The sequence below is a fragment of the Labeo rohita genome, chromosome 6, assembly GCF_022985175.1.
Source record: "Labeo rohita strain BAU-BD-2019 chromosome 6, IGBB_LRoh.1.0, whole genome shotgun sequence".
In the NCBI taxonomy this organism is placed as follows: domain Eukaryota; kingdom Metazoa; phylum Chordata; class Actinopteri; order Cypriniformes; family Cyprinidae; genus Labeo; species Labeo rohita.
Window position 1 is genome coordinate 1,859,422 of NC_066874.1, and position 24,337 is coordinate 1,883,758.

Genomic DNA, 24,337 nt, shown 5'->3' on the forward strand with positions numbered 1-24,337 from the left:
ACAAGCACTTGTGGTTAAAAAGTGTATAAATATTATTTTTTTAAGAAAATGACTTATTGTTTCGCTAGATAAGACCCTTATTCCTCAGCTGGGATTGTTTAGAGCCCTTTAAAGCTGCATTAAAACTGCATTTTTAAGCCTTCAATCCATTGAGCACCATTGAAGTCCATTATATGAAGAAAAACCCTGGAATGTTTTCCTCAAAAACCTTTAATTCTTTGCGACTGAAGAAAGAAAGACATGAATATCTTGGATGACATGGGGGTGAGTAAATTATCAGGAAATTGTTATTCTCAAAGTGGAGTAATCCTTTAGAAACTGTTGCTTTCATCTACTCTCTAGCATGCAAAATCTGTATTTAGTTGAGTGTGTTGTGTTCGCTCTGTGCAGCTTGTAAGTCTCTGGCTAACCAGCTAAAAGCAATATTTGTTCGCTCACAATTGTCTAAAAATGTGTCGATGAACAGTGAATGTTTGTTGTTGTTATTACTTGGAGTTATGATAACAAATAGAGCAATACATTGATGTACAAACTGCAGTGCTTTATCAGTACGTTTCTGTGTTGGGCCAATGCATATACCGTGGTTGTTTGGGTGTTTAATATAATGGTGATGGATGGGCGTTCCGTTTCCGACATGCTGCATGCAGTAGACCAATCAGAACAGACTGGGTCATCGGACCAATCCCTGCAGATTAGCATCATGCAAAGGAAAAATGTATAATTGTAGTGAATCGTCTGGGAGTTGTTGAGCAAATAAGGTAAAAATAAACACATTTTATAAAACAACGAAAGTGTTTTTTGACCTTGCATGCATGTCAACCTGTTGTTGGGGACTCCCAAAACCAAAATATGAACCGTTTATAATCCCTAACAGGGCGCTTTAATTACCGGCATGTGCTATAAAAATAAAAAAAAGATTCTATCCTTCTTCACAAAAATCCAAATGTGTGTGGTTTATGCATGTTATGCATGCTTGATGTCAACAGTGTTATGCAACAGATGATAAAAAAGTGACATGCGTTCTGGAAAATATGGTACTTAGACATAGACAAAAGTGTTAAAAATGTTAATTCATCTAATTAACTGCAAAATAAATTTGACTGGAAAAATACCAACAAAAGATTATTTAAAGCAATTTTTGTGTTGAATGAGAAAGTATCAAGTAGACATTACAAATTGTAGCTTTAGAAAGAAATATTTTATTTGATTCAACATAATTTTTTACATATAAACATTTAGGCTGCAATGGCCTAATTTAAACTATGTAACAAAAAAGATCATTTGAGAAACATCTCAGTATATTTTGTTCATATAATTAAAGTCAATGGTAACCAAAACAGCTTTGTTACCAACAGTCTTCAAAATACTTTCTTTTATGTTCCACAAAAGAAAGATTTAAAACAACAGAATTTACATTTTTGGGGGTTAACTGTCCCTTCCATGTCATTCACTCATTCGATCTGATTCCTTCAAACTGCTGATCTACACTGTAAAAAACAATTTGTTGAGTCAACTTAAAATAATTTGTTACCTGGCTGCCTTAAAATGTTAAGTTCAGTCAACTCAAAAAGTTTATTCAACTTGAAATGTTAAATTATACTAAGTGACAACTTAGATATTTGAGTTGAATCAACTTAAAATTTTAAGGCAGCTGGGTTACTTACTCATCTGTTAAGTTTAGCAAACACAAATATCTAAGTTGTTACTCAGTACAACTTAACATTTCAAGTTGACTAAACTTATTTGAGTTGACTGAACTTAAAATGTTAAGGCAGCAGAGTAAGAAATTATTTTAAGCTGACTCAACAAATTGTGTTTTTTTATTTTTTACAGTGTACTCAGGAATGAAGTAAATTACTCTCTTTATAAATGGGCCTTTGAATCATTGATTCGCACGATTCACTTAAAACGCGGATTCATTCAGAAACTAAACAGCGCAACAGTTCTGCTGTGGCTTTAAAGGTAATATGTTCTCTGCAAAATTGAGCAAAAACATAAAGTGTTTAAAATATAACACAATATCAACTTATTATTTACTGAACTGTTTTATAAAATCACATGTAAGCTTGTGATAGATTGGGACAAAATTGGCACTAGTCATATCGCTCTGGCTGCCCTTGTGATATTGTGTGATACGTGATATACATAAACATGAGACAAAACACATACAGGGGCATTTTTTTGCACCAATATCTTGAATTTTAGGGCATAACTGCATTTGTGGAGTTGTAGCTCTGCATCATATTTGTCAACTATATGAAATATAACATGACGTTCAGGTCTGGTGGCAGGGCCAGCGCATTAACTGCATTAAAATACTTTAATCGCATTATTTTTCATAAATAATTAATTAAAGCGTTAAACTGACAGCCCTAGACAAAAGGAAAGAAATCAACTGAACGTAATACACTTTAACAACCTTAGATAGATGATGATAATCTAGATTTCAAGGACAGTTTAACACATGAATATACATTTTAACCAGTAACACAGCAGAAAAACACTGAAAGTTTGGCTTACTCATTATCTTAAATACTTATGAAGATTTACTTAAACGCATGACTCCTTAAAGCTCAACACAGTAATTGATTTTCTGTTTGAAGAGGTTTTACAAATTGGCATGAGCGTCGAAAGCACTCGGCAGGTCAGACAGCTCTCATAATTTGTGTTAAAACATGCTGGAAACTTCATGTGCCACATTATAATGTTGTTGCTCATTTACATTTATTAATTTAGCAAACGCTTTAATCCAAAGTGACTAATGAATAAGGAAAACCACAAGCTACTTACCATGAAAGAGCATATAAATACGCATATAAATACCCACCCTTCTTTAAACAAAAAATACAGATTCTTTTCATGAAAAATGAAAATGCTTACAATGGGGCTACAGTGACAATGTGGTCTTTTCAGAGAAATGTTCATTTTTGTTTTGCTGATGTCTTTAGTGTTTAACTGCACTGAACTGTCCTTGGGGTGATTGTGATAATAAAAAAATCATTATGTTCCAGAAATTTATGGTAAATGCTGCCAAATGAAGAACCATTAAATATTTTTGAGGACATTTTGTCACTCAGTCGTGAACAAACCCAAAGGAAACAAGCATCACATGATACTCTAAATATCAAGAGTTCAAAACAAAGTAAGCATCTCTTACTTATCTCTTCAGGGGATTTGTAATGCTGAGATACTGCAAATCTTCCATACAAATGTTGATATGGAAAACAAGAGCAGCTGTTGACCTGCTCAGAGACACATGCGTGATGTCTGACCGTCAGATAATCATTACGGCAGCACACAGACATGAATACATTGACCCATGAGCACCTGTGACGCTTAGAGATTTCAGCTGTTCCAGACAAATGGAAATGGATTAATGCGCCCGATCGTTTCACAGACGGGTCATCTGAGGTGGACAGTTCTCGGGAAACATTCGACATGAACTCATAATGCAGTTTCTTCTACATTCTATCTCAGATTACACATGAGTGCTTCAAATCTGGATGGGTGATACAGCTAAAAAACTAATCAAATCTTAACATATTTTCCAATATTTATGCATAAACTTGACAATGATGTTGACAATCAGGATACTTGACAGCCTAAACCAAATCACTTTTGTATTTCTTCATCTGCAGCTGGAAAGACCCAACCAAAGAGAATTCCCTGAAAAGCGAATCTGAGTTCATGCACGTTCGGTCACATACAGCAGCGCTCACATCTGCTCCACACTGATGTTAAACTCAATTCACCATGGCACCTGAACTTCTGAACTTGCAGCTCGTTTCTCCCAGTGGGCTTTTCCTGAACCTTGAGAGACTGATGGAGACACAGAACTTCTTTTTATAAGTTCACAAAATTAGGACACAAACACACACTGACTGTAATAAGTGACCACAGTATGTGAACTTGAATACATTAGCACAACAGCAGAAACACATACTGTACCGAAAGAGAGCAGAACAATCAAAATACACATAAAAAGGACAGATAATTCTTTTCAAAATATATCTTAACTTTAAACACATTTTGTATTGAATGAGCTTTGTCCTAGTAATTTTGAATTTTGAAAATCCTGAAATATACAATATAGTTTCCACAAAAATATTGGGCAGCACAACTGTTTTCAACACTAAAAAAAATGAAACTGAAGACTCGAGTAATGGATGCTAAAAAATCAGCTTCAGCATCACAGAAAAAAATTACAATTTTACAATATTTACGTATAAAATGTTTATTTAAAATTGTAATAATATTTAACAATTTTACTGTTTTTACTGTATTTTAATCAAGTAAATGCAGCCTTGGTGAGCAAAAGAGGCTTCTTTCAAAAATATGAAATTCTACTGACCTCAAACTTTTAAATAGACAGTGAATATGGAAATAAAAACAAAACAAAACAAAACAAAACAACACTTGCACCCCTTTGAACAGACCGGTTTTGTACTCAGGTCTTTAAAGTGAGACACCAGCTGTGCTGCACAGCTTGATAAGAAACCTTGAACAGCGTTTCATCTTCATCTCTTATCAAAAAAACAACAGCGTGTCAAGGTCAGAGACCGAGCGCATAGAGATAATACACTACAGTCACATGAGATGTCATTCTAAACAGTGTTGCTAGGGTGTTGCTATACAGTTGCTAGGGTGGTTGTTCCCTGACAAGTGAAATGAATCCTTATTCTTCTGTGTTTAGAATGAGCAATTATAAAAGAAATGTTGTGAAAAAGTTGCTATTTGAAATCAGGTTATTTTATCAGAAGCTTTTCCACCTAAAGTGACATAAATGATAGCACATTTTTATTTTGACTCATGAATTACTCCGATAACTGAAATCCCAAAGGACAGATAATGCAGATTTCTGCATGGAAGTCAACATGCCACATATTTGGTTGTAACTGACAGTACACAGATTTAATTTGTGCTTGAGAATCAGATGCAGCCTTGATGCAGCAGCACATGTAAAAAAAAAAAAAAAAAAAAAAAAAAAAGCCAAAGCCCTCCAATTGAAGCTGTCCCCAATCTCAGCGTAATTGGCCTGATTTGTCGAGTCGCACGGCGTGAGAAGTGAATGGAAGTCATCAAACTTTAATGTACTGCTTTTAATACGCTCCCGAAGGAGGGCCGAGTCTCTCTGGAATTAGACACTGTGTCCTAGACTCGCCAGCGCACAGACCGGCTGGAACCAGATGATTTTAAAGCACAGCGTGCGGTTAGTCAATTACAAGTGAAACGTTCTGTGCGACTCTCGGTACGGAGGCCTGCAGGGTTCAACAGAGACCCGACCTGAAGTAAACAAAACCGAGTGGACGCAAATCAATGGAGCAGCAGTTCATGGACACTTTAAAGAGCTCATTTCATGAGAAATCAAACATTTCCTGATCTCTGAAAGAGTTCATTGTACTGAGAAAACACACTGTCAGAACTCAAAATGTCCAGTCCAAAAAGTGCAGAAACAGCTCATTTTGACTGATGAATAGCATCTATATTGATTCAGTGTTCAGAAATGTGAACCATTCAGTCCCAGTGAGGTAACAGAGTGAAAACCATTCCTAAAATAGAATTAACAATACCTAACAACCCTCAACTAGATTACATTCGGCACAGTTATGTTCGATTTGTGACAATTTATTCTACACAAAACCAGCTTGAATTATTCATTCACAAATTGGGCTGAATCATTCCAAACAGTTCTCTGGCAGATATATTTGACTCACAGTGAGTCAGGATCGATTGTCAGATTCATAATGAACCGATTCGTAATGAGCAGCATGACTATATTAGTGATATTCAATTCATGAACGACTCATTGTTTTGAGTAGGATCTTTTTAAGAAATAACCTGAACTGGTTCACAAACCCAGCCTTATGATTTGTTCACAAATCGGACTAAATCAGTCTAAAAATGTCTCCAGTCAACAACTCATATATTTGAATCACAGTGAGTCATGATCGTAATGAGCAGCACACTTATATTAGAAATATTCAATTTGTGAACTACTGATTCTTTTGAGTCAGATTTAATAAATAGTTGGACTAGTTCACAAACCCAGCCTGAAAGATTTGTTCACAAATGGACTGAATCAGTCCAAAAAATGTCTCTAGTCAACAACTCATATATCTGAATCACAGTGAGTCATGATTAATTGTCTGATTTGCAAAGAGTTGTTTCATAATAAGCAGCACAGTTATATTAGTGATGTTCAATTTGTGAATGACTGATTCTTTAGAGTCAGATTTATTAAATGGATCATTTTAACTGGTTTGCAAAACCAGCCTGAATGATTTGTTTACAAATCAGACTGAATCAGTCCACAACTAAGTCTCTTTTAGACATATTTGACTCACAGTGAGTCATGATTGATTGTTCAATTCATAATGAACCAATTCATGATGAGCAGCATAATTAATTAGTGATAATCAATTTGTAAACAACTCATTCTTTTAAGTCTAATCTTTTTAATGAATCAGTTGAATTGGTTTACAAAATCAGGCTCAATGACTCATTCACAAATTCAGTGCAAACAGTTTTCTAGTAAACAACTCAGTCTGTTTCCGACATATTTCACTCACAGTGATGCATCATCGATTGTCTGATTCGTCAATTCGTTATGAGCACCATAGTTCTATTAGTGAATAAAACTAGTTCACAAAAGCAGCCTGAATGATTTGTTCACAAATCAGACTGAATCAGTCCAAAAATGTCTCTAGTTAACAACTCATATATTTGAATTACAATGAGTCATGATCGTCTCATTCACAATCAGCTGATTCGCAATGAGCAGCGGAGTTATATTAATGATATTTTAATTTGTGAATGACCGATTCTTTTGAGTCATATTTATTAAATGGATCAATTTAAATGGTTCACAGAACCAGTCTGAATGATTTGTTCACAAATTGGACTGAATCAGTCCAGAACTCTCTTTTAGATATATTTGACTCACAGTGAGTCATGATTGATTGTCCAATTCATAATGAGCCAATATAGTGATGTTAAATTTGTAAACTACTCATTCTTTTAAAGTCTAATCTTCTCAGTGAATCAATTGAACTCGTTCACAAATAGGACATTTACTCTAAAGAGTTCTCTAGTCAACAATTTGGTCTCTTTCAGACATATTTGACTCACAGTAAGTCATGATCAATTGTCTAATTATAATTTGAGTTATATTAGTGATATTCAACTCATGAGCGACTCATTCTTTTGAATGAGATCTTATCATTGAATCAGTTGAACTGGCTCACAAAAAAGCCTGAATGATTTGTTCATAATCAGTCCAAACAATTCTACAGTGAACAACTCTAAATACCGTATTTGATTCACAGTGAGTCAGGATCAATTGTCCGATTTGTATTGACCAGCACAGTTATACTTGTTATATTGAATTTGTAAATGACTCATTCTGTTGAGCTGGATCTCTTCAATAGATAAACTGAACTAGTTCACCAGCTTGAATAATTTGTTCACAAAATGGACTGAATCAGTCTAACCAGATCTCTAGTTAAAAATTCAAAGATATATTTGAGTCACAGTGAGTCAGAACTGATTGTTCGATTTGTAATTAGCAGCACAGCCATATTAGTGATGTTCAATTCATGAATGAATCATTCTTTTGAATCAGATCTTTTCAATGAATCAACTGAATTGAATCACAAATCCAGTCTCTTGTGTAATTCATAATGAGCCAATTTGTGTCGAGCAGAAAACGTACAGTAGTCAAATTCCATTTGTGAATGTTTTATTCTTTTGAGTCCAGCTAGAATGATTTGTTCATAAATCAGAATCAATCCGAGCAGTTCTTTAGCCAGCAACTCAATTAAGAGAGTTTGGAGCGAACCTTGGATTTGACTGTACATAAGTTAAAGGTGCAATTAATTCCAACAAGACATGACATTGATTTATTTTCACAGTCCAAATAAAACCACTTATGCAGACATGTATATCCTTTTTCTACTCACTTTTCATCTGTTCGTCTGTCTGATGCTCTTGTATAACCAAAGTCTGGCTGTTCTGACCTCTCTATCTCTGCCTTCTGTTGTCTGTTTCTTTCATTCTGTTCGTTTCTCTCTCCATCCATCCGTGCATGACGACTGAAGAGCGAGCAGCTCAACAGGAATCAAGCGAAACGGACTATTTATATTGGCAGCGATGTCCGGGTAGAAGGCAGAACGTGGTAAATATCTGCGATTGATTTATTAGAGCCACGAGCGCTGCGGAGGCCGTCACCGATGTGAAGGTCTACCAATAAATCAGTTCACACACATACAGAAGCAAACACACCGAAAGCCCGCCTCGAGATTGAATGCTCATTAAAACGGCACAGGTTTTCACACAAAAACTAATTAAATTTGAATATGAATAGAAAGCTGCTCTTGGTGATATGTGTGCATGAAAAAGAAAAACCTCTTTGGGAAGAAATTGCTCATTTCGAATCCTGTTTTAAACATGTCTGTGATTTGATTTATATCAGTTCATTTGCATTATAATTGAGTAATGCCATGTATTGCTCTTGATTAGGCATTGTACATCTGGCCGAAAGTGGAGCTTCTGCATAATTAAATGAGAATAATAAACAAAGCAAATGTGCAAACCTAAATAACCCAATCAGCTGATTGTGTCTTGCTAATATTTTGCTTCTGACGGTTCACAGGTGGCGTACGGCTGCTCTGTTAAGCGTAAAAGTTAAAAGAGAAACAAAGAAGCATTAGAATGAAACGAAAAGGATTAGGAAGACAGACAATTAGAATAGAAAAATGAAAAAAGACGTTTCAAAGTTCCCTGTGAATCAGGAACAGCTCTGAACAATGAGATTCAGTGTATTTCTTTTGAATCGCACTGAAAGGTGATTAAAAGCGATTCATTAAAAGAGAAAAATGACATTCTCTTCTGTATTTAAAGCTGAGAATGACCCTGTTTACTTACTTAATAAAATGTTCCCAATCTAACTGAACATGATTCACCAGTGAATATTGTTTCCAATAAAAAAACTGTAATCTTAAATTCATCAAAACGTAATAACATGTTCTGAAATTACTTTCCTTTTCATGTAACATAAAAGGTCATGGTCAAAAATGATATATATTTTTTAAGAAATTAATGTGCTGTGTTTTAGTTTAATAATGCTTTTTATTTATAGGGCATTTTATGGTATTAAATTATATTTGTGCAGTACTTGTTATTTTTTATTAAAGCACAGACTTATGCCTGGTCTTTTTTTAAAGAAAATACTTTGTAGATTATTGCTAAAGTTAGAAAAAAAAAAAAATAAATAAATAAAATATTATATTATTAACACTTAAAAGTAAAATGTAAAAAGTTCTAAAAAGTTATCATGAAAAATGCACAAAAATACAATAAAAAAACAGACTTATGTCTGTTTTTTTTTATTTTTTAAAGAAGACACTTCGTAGATTTTGCTAAAGTTAAAAAAGTAAAAAAAAAAAAAAAAAGTTAAAAGTAAAATTTAAAAAGTTATAAAACATTATCATGAAAAATGCACAAAAATATTTTTTTGTTTTTAAATTGAAATTTTTCTAAAACATGATTATTCTAAATCAAAGCAATAAATTTAAACAAGTTAGATAAGTCTGGTCTCTTTTTAAAGAAGACACTTGGTAGATTATTGCTAAAGTTAAAAAACTAAAAAAAAAAACAAAAAAAAAAAAAAAGAAAAAAGTTAAAAGTAAAATTAAAAAAGTTATAAAAGTTTAGCACAAAAAAACTTTTTTTTTTTTTTTAATTTTATGTTTTCAAAAACATGTTTTATTCTAAATCAAAGCAATACATTTAAAATTGACTTCCCAATTATCTCCATTCATCTCTGTTTTGTGTTCACAAGCAAGTTCCAGCACCGTTACTAAATTTTGTACCATTCCAATATCATAAAAAACCAAAATGTAAATTTTTGCCGGTCAAAAATGAGTAAAGAGCGCCAAAGGGTTCATTTTCAATTTTTCAACCACCACACTTGTGAAGTCCCTGTCTAATCAATTTCTAAAGGATTAAATGCTGGTATACTTATCAACGCTTTTTCACTGAGGAAAAAGGTCATATAATGGAGGTGAAATGGTTATGAACACTGTTCCATGTTAACCAGAGATGATTCATGTGGCTCAATCAATTCTGTAGTCAACTGGGACAATTTTATGTTTATCATGTTGTTTTCCCAGCACAAATGAAATGATCTTACAGATGAAGCATTTGTTCAGAGCTTTTTCAGCTAGTTTGTAAGTGTCTTCTCTGTATCTCAGATGTGAGCCGTGGTCACGGTCAAACTGCTAAAAATACACCTCCTTCTCTCTCATTCCGTTTTCCTCGTCACGTCTTGTGTCTCCTCGGTTTCATACTGTGTCTTTCTTGCTTGAGGGAGGCGAGCTTGTGAAAGATTCATTCGTAGCTCTGGGGCTCATGGCACCTTCATCGCTTGTAGCCGCTTTCATACAGGACAATTTTTACAACAAAGGGAAGATTTTCACTTTAAAGTTAGTGTTAGTGAACACGCTAAGACTTCAGCACTTGAAGACATGAATGACTGTCGTGTTGAGGAGAGGTGCACAGATCAAACACACAATTTACACCTGCTGGACGATAAAAAAGACCAAGAAAACCCTAGAAACCACATGGTAACATGATAAAATGATTCATTATAATGTATGGTTCAGGTAATTACTTTTTTTTGTTGTTGTTGTTGGATATTTTGAAGAAAGTTGGGGTTCAAATAATATTGGACCTCACTGACTCTCATTGTAAGGGAAATACATACTCTGAAGAGTATGTAAATATTTAGGTCTACTCTACTAAGAATTATTTATTACTATTCATTTGAATTACACAACAGGTTGGATTTCTGTATGCAATCAGTAATCTGCATGCAATTAATAAGCTTAATGTGATGCATATTCGTCAGTATACGTAAATGAAACAGGTCAGATTTCTGTTTCAGGGCTAATAAACATTATTAAACACACAATAACCAAGATTATACATTTATCATCAATAAATCCAGTTTGCTTTAATACATTTTATTGCATGTTCTACAGCTATCCGTATTTGAACTATATTCATACTTTTTAACTGAATACATTTAATTGTTTTTACAGTGAACATAAAGAACATACTCTATTTATGCTGAGTCTAAGCAATTTGAATAAATGAAAATATGATTATTTAAATAAAATCTAATAGATGCAAATAGTTAATAATAAAATCCCATTATTTATTTATTTATTCATTTATTTATTTATTTTTTTTTTAAATGCGGAAAACTGACCTGTTTCTTACCTGTTGATGACTAACAAATACTTCACATTTAGTTTATTAGCTTTTTAATATTTTATTTTATTATTTTATTTTTGAGTGCAGATACAATTTAATTTATATTTTCTTTTGGGTTCTGCAGAATAAAGAAAGTAAAATTTTGAATAATTTTCATTGTTTTGTGAACTGTTATGAAAATGCACACACACACACACACACACAAAGAGAGAGTTGTGGCTTTCCAATTCACTCTCAGGACGCACTGGAGATGATATCACTCCATCTGAAATAGTACAGAATAAATAGCACTTATTAAGATTTAGCGCAGGAGAGCAGGATATTTGACTCCGCCAATTTGGTGTTCAGTTTAATTAAATGCCTGAAGTAGTTAGGCTGCATCCCAATTAGCATGCTATTATAGTATGTGCGACCAGGATTAGAGCATCTCAAATCACACTACACTGAAAACAGTACACCAAATGTGTCCAGATGGCACAATATTTTAGTGGATTATTGAATTATATATCCGTGCATGCTTTTGGGGCTAATATTGCCCAGTTTTGTTGTGATTTGGAGGAAATGTGGCAAAAAATGTGATGCCAAACGTTGCCAGAGCTGTTTTAAAAAGTGAGAACAAAAAGTGAAATAAAAATTAATTTTTATGATAAAGAACTAACGCTTACATGCAATCGTAAACGGTATGCAACAAGGTGCATAAGCAGGTCAGTACTGCTTAGAATTCATTATATTAGACTGTGGATGTATATGAATACTGATGCAGTTCAAGTTAATTTATCAAAGCAATTTCGTATTTAATTAAGCACATATAACACACAAATCCTATTAGTATAAAATTAATTTCCCAAAGCCATTGCCCAGGACACACCATATTAACCAGCATTCACCTGCAAATAATAAAAGACCTATGGATAAATAAATAAATAAATACAATTAGAATTGGAAGAAGACATATTGATTCTAAATGATTTATTAATTCTTCTGAATTTTATTATTTGTTTAGCAAGAAATTTAATGCATTTCATATGATAACAAATAATTTTATTGCTATTTTTAGCAAATAGTTCAACAGGACAGAAACTGCAACTCTTATTCAGTGAGCAATGTAATGTAGCATGACTCAATACAACCAAAGTCAGTGATGTTTTAGTCATGTTTCATATAACTTTAAGCTAAAGTAAAATGCAAAACAAAAATAAGTCTATTTATATGAGAATAATGGATTTTTGCTGTTAGATGATTATCCACTTTGCACTTAGAAATCACAAGTTTTTTCTATACAGCCCTGACCTTCATAGCACCTGATATGAGTTCATCAAGAAAATAAGTAGTATGGTCCGTCTCTATTGCGCGGCAGCAGCTAATGGGGCTCATTTGGCCGTGACACCTGGTTAAACAGACGCTTTGGTTAAAAGGCACCTTGTGCACATTTCTGTTCATTTTAATCTCCATTGGTAATGAAGGTCTCAGCATGACACAGTATGGAGTCGAGCTGGGTTGAAAATAGAAGATCTTTTTTAAACACATGGCTCGTGGCGGAGCCGTACGGCAGTGATGAATCGGTGCGGCACAATCCGTCTGTGTGCTGAATGAGAGAATCAGACAGACTGACAGAAACCAGAGAAGAAGTGTTGCATTTTTATATATCAAACCAATCCAATTTATTTTCACGAATTCCAGTGTAAGTAAACATGGACAGTGTTGATTTCATGTTATGCGTGTCATTGTTCAATACTGAAATACATTTTTCTATCGTAGCTTAATATTCAGACTCATCATAAGACAGTAGGACAAATGTCCGAAAGGTGTAACACTGTAATGCTTTCTAAAAACTGATCTGCTGCTTTAAGCAGCCTGATACAGCAACATTAGCTCAACCAATCATGTGAGTTTGGGGGCGGGACTGTCTGTTTGTGCAACCAACGGAAGATGTTTGGGAAACATGTTAAGTTACAGTCATCTTGTAATTTCATTTATGATAAATGACACACTTCACCTGTAAATGCCTGTGAATACAACTAAAATTAAGTTACTAAACATAAAATAAACTTAATTAAAAGTATGCTATTAATATTATAACAAAGAAAAAAAAAATCAAGGATTTCTAGGCTTCCTGTGTGTTTTTTTTTTTTAATCCATACATTTATGAAATAAGAAAGTATGATAATGTTTGCAAGAAATTGCTTTTTATAACCATTTTTTATGCATTATGACATAGCAGTTAAGCATTTTCCTCCTCATTAATGCAAATTACATTTTACTTTTTTAGTAATACTTGAATTCATTATCATATTTGAGCTACTGCAAAATTACAGTGTGCATAAATTAATGGCAGTAAAAACTACTACTGTGATATTTCATTCATGTACTATAGTACCGCTCAAAAGTTTGGGGGTAGTTTTTTTTTTTTTTTTTAAAGCAATTCATATTTTTATTCATCAAGGATGCAATAACTTGATGAAAAGTGATAGTAAAGACATTTATAATGTTACAAAATATTTCTTTTTCAAATTAATGCTGCTCTTTTGAACTTTCTGCTCATCAAAGAATGAAAAAATAAAATTGTATCAGTTTCCTCAAAAATTAGCAACACTGAAAATGACCACATATGCTTCCTGAGCAGCAAATCAGCATATATTAGAATGATGTGATATTAGACTGGAGTAATGATGCTGAAAATTCAGATTTGATCACAAAAATAAATTATGTTTTTCAATATTTTCACATTGAAAACAGCTATTTCAAATTGCAATAATATTTCACAACATTACAGTCTTTATTGTATTTTTGATCAAATAAATGCAGCCTTGGTGAGCAGAAGAGACTTCTATCAAAACCATAAAAAAATGACAGACCTTAAACTCCTGAACAGCATATATGCATCACATATACGTAAATGTAAATGCTCATTTTATGATTATGCACAACATGATGAAGGTTATGAATATTCGAACAGCAAATGTGATTTCAGTGCATTCAGTGGACTTTATAGTCCATTAATGAACTTGATTACAAATTAACAGGATTATACGGTTATATTTCAGATCACAAACCATGCGGCAGCTGCAGTTGATGCGATAAGAACGACCTCACTGTAAAACGACCGCTGAGCTACTGAACAAATCGGAGCTGTGCTGAAGCGTCAAAAGCAGCGCTCAGAAACACAGCCGAATCAACTTTTTAAGCTTGCAACTAAATTATGTATTTACCAAACCCAGCCTCTCTCTCTCTCTACCTTCTTCAAAAGTGTGATTTTTCATTCAGTGCTAATTTGAGAAAGACAAACAGCTCGGGGCTTTCAGGACAGCCTGCTTGACATTTTCACAGCTTCAATTATTCACACTTTTGACAATACAGCCGACAGCCCAAAAGGGTACCGCAGCTAAATGAATAGAGCATGTTATTTTCTCTTTTCTGTCTTTTTTTGTCAGTTTCTTTTTCTCTCTTTTTCTGCTCATGTCCTTCTTTCTGTCTATCTAGTATAAATTCTTGCTTGAAATACGGACTGTATAGAAAGGTCAGAATCACCATATTTCACCGTGTGTCAGTACAGTATGCACTTTGAGCACTTTGCCTTCGAGCGCAGCGGCACTGTATGACAGGACATGTGCTGTGTTTTCTGAGCTATAAAGCCAACATGTAACAGCCCATTACTTCCATAATGTGATGCATTTGAAGATGCATGATGCAACAGCAGCCTAAAACAGAGAGTCAATAGTTATTAGTTACATTATTTCTGGCCTAAGTGACGTCAGTCCAAAATGAAAGCCATTTCAGGACTGGCAGAATTAAATTTCATTGTGATTATGAGGGTAAATATTTTTTCTTTGGAATAATGTGCAATGTGGAAACTAAAGATGGTTTCTGCCAAGGGATTAAAAAAATAAATAAATAAATAAAGGTAATTTTCTTGCAATTCTGAATTTATATCCCACAATTCTGACATTTTGTCTTGGAATTGTGAGATAATACGTCACAAAATGCAAGTTATAAACTCACAAGTGAGTGTTTACAGTTTATCTCACGATTCTCAGAATAGTAAGAATTGTGAGATAAAATTTGCAATTACCATTTATCCTGGTACATTTCGCAAACCTGACTTTTCTTAGAAGTGTGTTTTTATACCCCACATAACTTATAAAGTCATAACTGTGAGTTGACAGTACAAACTTAGAATAGCAAGAAAATAGTCAGAAATGGAAGATTAAAAAGTCACAATTTTAATCTCCAGTCATTTGTTTATCTCAGTACTTCCTGCAATTCTTTTTTTCTTAGAATTTTGTATCTCACATTTGCAAGTTATAACTTCTAAAATTGCAAACTGACAGTATTTCCTGCAATTCTGATTTTTTTTCTTTTTTTGTATTGCAAGTTATATCTCACAGTTTCTTAAAGGAGAAGTCCACTTCCAAAACAAGGATTCACATATAATGTACTCACTCCCCCCCCCATGTCATCCAAGATGCTCCTGTTTTTCCTTCTTCAGTCGTAAAGAAATTATGTTTTTTGAGGAAAACATTTCTGCAAAAGGAAGACGGGTCTTATCGAGGGAACAATCAGTTATTTTCATTAAAAAAATACAATTTAAATACTTTTAATCTCAAACGCTCATCTTCCCTTGCTCCTTGAACTCTGACTCAAGACAGTTAGGGTATGTCGAAAAACTCAGACCGTATTTTCTCCCTCAACTTCAAAAATGATTTCAAAATCATCCTACATTGCTGCAAAAGTACCGACCCAGTTTTTGCAAAGTGAACATGCAAAGAAGATTAAACACCCTTAACAAAAAAGGTAAAACAGCCATATAGGACAATTTTGAAGTTGAGGGAGAACATGAGATTTTCGCCATACCCTAACTGTCACGAACCGGAACAAAAACAGTCCAGACAGAGTAAGACAAGACGAGCGTTTGGCATTAAAAAGTATATAAATTGTATTATTTTTATGAAAATAACCGATCATTATGCTAGATAAGACTCTTCTTTCTTGGCTGGGATCATTTACAACCGCATTTGGGATCGTTTGAAGCCGAATTTAAACTACATTTTGGAAGTTCGAACTCGAGGCACCATATCAGTCCATTATATGGAGAAAAATGCTGAAATCTTTTCCTCAAAAAACATAATTCATTTATGACTGAAGAAAGAAAGACATGAACATCTTGGATGACAAGGGGGTGAGTACATTATATGTGAATCTTTGTTTTGGAAGTAGACTTCTTCTTTAAGTTATAAACTAATAACTGAGAGTTCACTGTACATCTCGCAATTCTTCTCACAATGGCAAAATATAAACTCAGAATAGCAAGAAAAAAGTCAGAGCTGTAAAAAAAAAAGTCACAATTACCGTTTAGCACAGCACATTTCGTAATTATGATTTTTTCCTAGACTTGCATGTTTATATATCTCAATTTTAAGTTATAAACTCACAGTTGTTAGTTTACAGTAAATCTAACAACTGTGACTTTTTTGCAGAATTATGAGCTTAAGTTTGTAACTCAAAATTCTGACTTTTCTCTTACAATTGCAAGTTACAAACTCATAATTTTAAGTTTACAGTACATCTTGCAGTTTTGACTTTTTTCCTCAGAATTGCAAAATAAAAACTAATGAGAAAAAGGTTGAGAGAATAGTGAGAAAAAAAGACTGAACTGAGATAAAAAAAATTGCAATTACCTTTTAGCTCAGCACATCTTGTGTTTATGATTTTTTCCTAGAATTGCATATTTATATATCTCAATTTTAATTTATAAACTCACAATTGTTAGTTTGCAGTAAATCTCACAACTATGACTTTTTTTGTAGAATTGTGAGATTATACATAAGTTTATAACTCAAAATTATGATTTTTTTTTTTTTCTCAGAGTTCATATCTTACAATTGCAAGTTACAAACTCAGAATTTTAAGTTCACAGTATATCTTGCAGTTTTGGCTTTTTTTTTCCTCAGAATTGCAAAATATAAACTAGTGGGAAAAACTGTGAGAAAATAGTGAGAAAAAAGACTGAACTGTGAGATAAAAAAGTTGCAATTACCTTTTTTTAATCGCATGGCAGAAACAAGCCTCCATAAAAATCTCACCAGAAACTGTTTTGATTTTATGTTGACTTTAAGCCAATTTCACCATGACGAAGCGTCTTTGAGTGCTATTGTTCTTCTATATCTAGTTTTTCATCTAAAGATCACTCTGTCTCTCTCACAGCACAGCAGGGGTTTGAGAGAAAGATTGTGTCATAAAGAAAACAGAACAGAGTTTCTATTCGTTTTTGTGTCTTTCTCTCCTCCCGATTGATGCAACACAAGGAAATCAGGCAGCTGATCTCCAGAACCAAACACTCGTCTCTATTTCTGCAGATACTCAATACAAGGAAGTGCATGAATAATGTAGAGGCCAGCGAGGCTGTGCTTCATCAGCGGGCCGCCTCTGTCCAGATAGTGCTATAGTCACAATGACACGTCCTTCACTTTTACACACAGCGGCCTTTCATGGCCAATTAGGCCTATTTGTCCTCGCGTATGTAGGTTAGAGCCATCAGAGCTGTGATTTGTTTTATATAAAAATCACTGCTGGGATTTAGAAGGTCATTTGAAATCTGAAATAGCTTGAGGAGAGCGTTTTCTTTGGGGTTTGAATGACACACCAGAGAGAACAGTGACATTTAGGAATTAACGTAGTGAAAGTCTTCTCTGCTGATGGATTTAACGACGTGACGCTTGAAAACAAAAACACAAAGCTGCTTTACTGACATCTCTGAACTCCACGGCTCTGCTCCAAAATGAACTGAGCTCCCTCAACGCCTACATAAACAGCTGCCTACTAAGACAACATCAGCTTTTATTTAATTAAACTATTTCCAATTTAATTTTTATATAATTTTATATTATTGCGATGATTACTTTTTTGTAATATATACTACTATTCCATCATTTGGAGCCAGTGAGATTTTTTAAAAATTAAATTAATACTTTTCTTCATCAAGGATGCATTAACTGATTAAAAGTGACAGTAAAAATATTTGAAATTGCAATAACATTTCACAGTTTTACAGTTTTTATTGTATTTTGCTTGAATAAATAAAGCCTTGGTGAGCAGAAGAGACTTCTTTCAAAATATTTGAACAGTAGTATATAAATAACAATATATAATATGCAAATAATATGGAACATTGCATTTTATTCTACGTGTATTTAAAACAACTCTTGAATTACATTTTTCCACTAAAAACATTACAAACATTTTTAGTTTTTAACCATAAACAACACTGCAGCAATACTAATTATGTACAGTATATAGAAACTATTTTGCTATTTTAAAGTAGTCCTTGCGAACTGATTTAAGCTGAAATTTTATTTTTTAAATGATGTGCAGCTTTGACTCACAAGATTTTTTGCCACAACAAGACATCAGTCGCCTCCAATTCGGCTTCTTATTTTTCTTTTTAGCACAAGAGCATATTGAGGTCGCTAAAGCAGTTAGGTGGGGCTTATTCAGGCCAATAAAAAAGCATCCACACACACACACATTCACGCTTACTGAAATAGTGCTGCTAAAGTGAATGTTAATTTGGTGGCATAAAGACACAGCTGGTACTGCGAGACGTGAACATTGTGTCACATTTCAGCAGCGAGCGCGTACAGAAAGAGCTCTCAGCCTGAGCCCTGTTTAAATATGAGTAAGCGCAATTGAAAAGGCTATTGATCTGCCTATGATTAGCAGTCCATTCATGGCCTTTGCTGTGGCTGTTGGCCCTCGCTCCCTTATTGACTCGCCGTGATGGACTGACTTCGGCCCATTCAAGAAAAGCGCGTCAGTGTTTTCACAATGGCAGACTGAGATAACATAGAAACTTCACTGCTCTTTGAGGGCTTTCGATTGATACGATTGTTCGGAGGTTTCTAATGAAAGCACAAGTCAATCATCAATGGAAAGCAAAACTTGGAGTGCACAGTAGATTGAGGATATACTTTAAGACAAAGCACTACAAATCTGAGCATTTGGTGTTGATTTTAGATCATGCAACAGATCTTGTGCACTAGAGTGAGTGCACTAATTAACTTCTATATTTATTAGCTCTCGCTCTGTTTCAAAATCTAGTGATGTGACTAGATAGGCAACATAATTATTAAAAAAATAACATTAACAGTTAATGCATTAGGTATCATGAGCTAAAAATTAACAACGCGTTTACATCATTTATTAAACTAGGCTTTTGTTCATTTAAAAATGCATGATTTTTAATGTAAGCAAGTGCATGATTTTTAATGTAAGCATGTAAGCAAGATTTGTTTGAACAAACTTTTACTTTATTAAAAACCACCGGACAAATTAAAAGAAACAATGTTGTTTTGTGATTTGTGATTTTTGGATTGCTAATTAACGAAAAGTTTATTTGAACATTTTACAACCTGGACATGTTAGAAAAAAATAATAATAATCATTTACACAGATTAACCAAGATTACTAATTGTGGTAAAATAATTGTTCACTGTTATTTAATGTTAACTGCTGAATTATATGATAATGCTTTTCTAGTAAAAAAAAAAAAAGTAATAGATTTAAAATGCATTTATTTTATAGTAAGTACAGTTCAAGTCCATTAACATAACTACTGACTTATTGCTCGAGACTTACTGATATAAAAATTGTAACTAAATTACAATTAAGAACAAAATTACTTGTTCCAGACTTTAAATATAACATTTTAGTATACTAAAAGTACAATTGCAGGGTATTTTTATAAAGTACATAATATGTAAATGTATTTGTAGTATACTTATCATAAAATAAATGTATTTTAAATACATTTTAGTATGTTTATTTTTCACTAGGGTTACTGGAAAGCATTATTATATTAACTGTACTGACTTCTAAGTAATCTTCTTTTGAGCAAAATCTTATGCAGCATTAAATGCATCTTTTACAGAGGAGGCAAACACAAAATGCATTTTGATAAAATTATTGTACATACATAAGTATTATTATTTCAGTGACTTAATATTTGTGGATACAGTTTTTAGTGTTACATCATTATCTTCATAACTTCATATCACCATAACTCTATTAAAATTGTGGATCCAGTTTCCCGTTTGCTTCATGTGAGACGCTATTTGTATGACACACATTTGCGCTCCAAATCTGTCACTTATGAGCCTCCATTTCAGTTAGGACGCATATAGATGGTAGACAGCAATTCAGTGCACTAGGTTGTAGAAAAGAGTCCTAGAATTACACTTTCCATTCACGTTTTGAGAATAATCTCATCAGGATACCCAGCTTTTGTCAGTAAACTTACAAAAAACAAAGAGAGAAGAATAAAAAACATTAGAAGAAAGTTTGTAAACTGGACATGCATTTCCAAAACGTGCACTTGTATACAGTCTTGTTTATTGTCTAATCTGTTGGATTATTGTCTTCGTACTACATATATTGCACTGCTGATATGTGATAAGCAAAATGGCATTGCTATATATTGTCATGCTGGTAACATTAATGTTGAATCAATGCCAGAACCTGTAGAGAAACAGAAATTCATTCTCCCATATCTGGGCTGAATGACAATAAAGTGAACTTGACCATGCATGAACTTGCAAATGTTTGGGCAAAAGTAACTTAAATAGCTAACAATATAATGTAGCTGCAATATTATGCCATCATCATTCAAATTAAAACACCACAGTATTATTATAAAACAGCACAAGCTGAAGAAGCACCAACCATGCAGTGCAGTATAAAATGCACTGAGAAAATGCAGCAAAAGCCAAGATATCTAGGTCTTCTGTGAGTTGCTAAAACAGTGCATGTAAGTGTGGCCAGAGACGAATCGAGCAATTGCCAAGCCATCAGCCTGTTATAGAGAGCATCACAGATGACACTCACTGCGCTAGATAAAACTCAACAAATGAGAGCTAACACAACAATCTGAGAAGATCTGTTGTATTTTTGAAGATGCTAAAAGGACAGACACTCGTTACGCAACACAGTGTTCAGTTAAAAAAGTTGACAAACTTAAAGTCACATTTAGATATTTAGATTTAAAAAAAGCATTCTGCAGAAACTTGAGAGGTGAGAATGGAATAAATGAGGGTCAGATACAGGAAACAAGAATGATGGAGCCAGATGCACAAACAAAACCAAAACTGAGCTTAAAATCTGCCCTATTCAACCAGTATCTTAAAGGAGCCTGTGTGACAAGACTAAAAATGCAACTCGTGAGCATATGATCGACTGAAACCATCACCAGCTGCAAGATATTTTCAAACAGCTTAATTCACATCACACAGAATAGCCAGACAGCTGTAGAAGCAAATTCAGCTTTCACAAAAAGGCAGACATTTACAAGAGCTTAATTAGGCTACAAGCTGAAAAACAGCCCAAATAATGATTACACTGAAATGGCTAAACAACACTGCTGACAATATCAAATCTTATTTTTGCACCCTGCTCATAGGAACCAATGTGTAATACCGCACGTATTTATATTCATACAGCACTTTTTAGCAACACACACATTTCTTTTTGGCATGTACTGAAACTACTCCTGACCTCCTTTGGGAAATGGCCAATTTAGAGGTCAGGAGAGCATCTGAACCCAACCTTCAGCCTCAAACCAGCTTTACAATCAATATCTGTGATTCTCCACCAGATAATGAGAATTAATGTGGCTAGCAGTTCTTTCTGGCATTTAAGAAAGCCCAATGCACACTAGAAAGTCGATCAAAACTAGAGCAAAACCAACAATTAGAAAATCGCTGCTACAAATGCAGTTTCACTCTCAGAATGTGTTTTAACCTACATGTGAGATAAGACTGAAAGACAGTGGTCATTACAGGAAATAACTTCCCTTCATTAAGTGCTTATTAGCCCAAATGCATCACCCACACGACTAATAGGCTGTGTCTCAATCCCTAATAAGCCGACTGAATAGTGTTTGCGTTCTGTGACAGTACAATTTTTGTACATTAACACTTGTATACAATACAAAACATTATGTACATGAGCGTTTCGACTTACAACTGGCTATGATGGCCAAAAATGCAGGCTATGTAGCCAGCTCACTATGTTTTGAGACACAGCCCAAGCCCTCACACAGTTTTCCAGCTCATCAGATAGAAACACACGGGCACACTTACAAAACAGGAAAACACACATGCTGAGACACATCTCAACTCAAACAGCACAAATAGCCTGACAGGATCTGATGTTCTACCGTCAATATTTGATCTGAGACTAGAAGGTTTAGCAGATCAAGGAGTTTTACCTCAGATGCTCGGATGACTGTTCCCGTCGCTCTTGAGAAATATTAAACTTCCCAGCGCCGCTCTTCGTCTCAATGTGAGCTCAGGTCTGGCGGTGTGTGAGATCAGCACAGGAAACACGCCGCATTTCTCCCTTAAAATCACTTTATCTCCGGCGAACGCGAAAACGAGCCACTCTGGTCTCCATCACTGCGAGATTCATCCGCGAGGAGAGCAACACAAACACTGAGAGGAGAGAAAGAGAGAGAGAGAGAGATCGGGTTGTGTGTCTGTGTATGAGAGAGAGAGAGAGAGAGAGAGAGAGAGCGAAAGAGAGAGAGAGAGAGAGAGCGTTTGAGATCAGCACCACGGACAGCGACCCCCACTCATTCAGTTCAGACGTTTAGCAAGTAAATAAAACAAGCGTAAAAAATACTTTTTTTAATCTTTAAAAGCAGTGTGATATTGGTTCTTCAGTGGAATGCAAAATATGTTCTGAAAAATGTTCACACTGCTTTTTTTTTCTATACAATTGATTTGATTATTAATTCCAAATATATATAAAAAAGTAAAATACATTGTTCAGTTCTTATTATTTTACAAAAAACTATGGTTGAAGTTAAAATTTCAAATATTAGTAGGATACATTGTAAAAAGAAAAAAAAATGTTGAGTCAACGTAAAATAATTTATTACTCTGCTGCTTAAAATTTTAAGTTCAGTCAACTCAAATAAGTCCATTCAACTTGAAATGTTAAGTTGTTAAGTGACAACTTAGATTTTGGTGACTAAACAAAAAATTGGTTTGTTAAACTTAAAAGCTGGGCTTGTTACCCAGCTGTCTTAAAATTGTAAGTTTAATCAACTGAAATATCTAATATGTCACTTAGTACAACTTAAGATTTCCAGCTGACTAAACTTTTTTGAGCTGACTGAACTTAAAATTTTAAAGGCAGCCGGGTAACAAATTATTTTAAGTTGACTTGACAAATTGTTTTTTTTTTTTACAGTGTATAAGACAATATTTGGCCGAGAAACAAATATTTGAAAATCTGGCATCTGAGGGTGAAAGAAAAAAAAATATTGAGAAAATCACCTTTAAATTTGTTCAAATGAAGTTCTTAGCAATGCTAATGCTAATACTAATTAGAAATTAAGTTTTGATATATTTATGGAAATTTACTAAATATCTTCATGGAACATGATCTTTACTTAATATCCTAATGATTTTTGGCATAAATAAAAAAAAAAAAAAATAATTTAGACCCATACAATGTATTTTTGGCTATTGATACAAACATACGGGTGCTACTTAAGACTGGTTTTGTGCTCCAGGGTCACATTTTTGCATGTCAATCGAATGGTCAATTCCTGTCTAAGTGGGCCGTTCTGGGTCAGAATAATCTGTGTTTTAAACTTTATGGTGATATTTAAAATTCTGACTACATGACACTAACAAACATGACAGAAAGAACAGGAGGAATTCTATTACAGCACAGAAGCTAGAGCACTATAATGTTTGTACATGTCAAGCCTGAATTAAATTGTGCACACACTCGTTTTGACAGACTCACATTAACATACAATACTTTGTTCTGTATATTTAACAGTCTCTTCTTCAGGTCTAGAGTACAAATTTACCTGCAGAGGCATGTGACACATATGCTGAAGTCTTCTGGGAGGAGATGTTGGGAATAATATGTCAGCCGTGATCTGAGGAGGTGACTGAAGCGTTTGACTCGTTTGAAGTGATTCGATGAAGTGATGCTTGACACTTTTGGATGCAGTTATTATATACAGAGTGAACTGGGTTAAAGTAGGTGTCTAAAT

At 34.0% G+C, this 24,337-nt stretch overlaps 1 protein-coding gene across 7 annotated transcripts in view; it reads right to left on the reverse strand.

Moving 5' to 3' along the window:
* The window catches only part of dlgap4b (discs, large (Drosophila) homolog-associated protein 4b), a 126,880-nt gene extending 104,085 nt beyond the window's left edge, over nt 1-22,795 (reverse strand). For 5 of the 7 annotated variants that reach the window (XM_051112304.1, XM_051112302.1, XM_051112303.1 and 2 more), the window contains exon 1: nt 22,532-22,795. The gene's annotated coding sequence lies outside the window, so the exon portion shown is untranslated. Of the gene's footprint in view, nt 1-7,958; nt 8,223-22,531 lie in introns of those variants that run through there. The other 2 variants (XM_051112299.1, XM_051112301.1) reach the window with 1 other exon arrangement.
* Nucleotides 22,796-24,337: the final 1,542 nt, after the last annotated feature.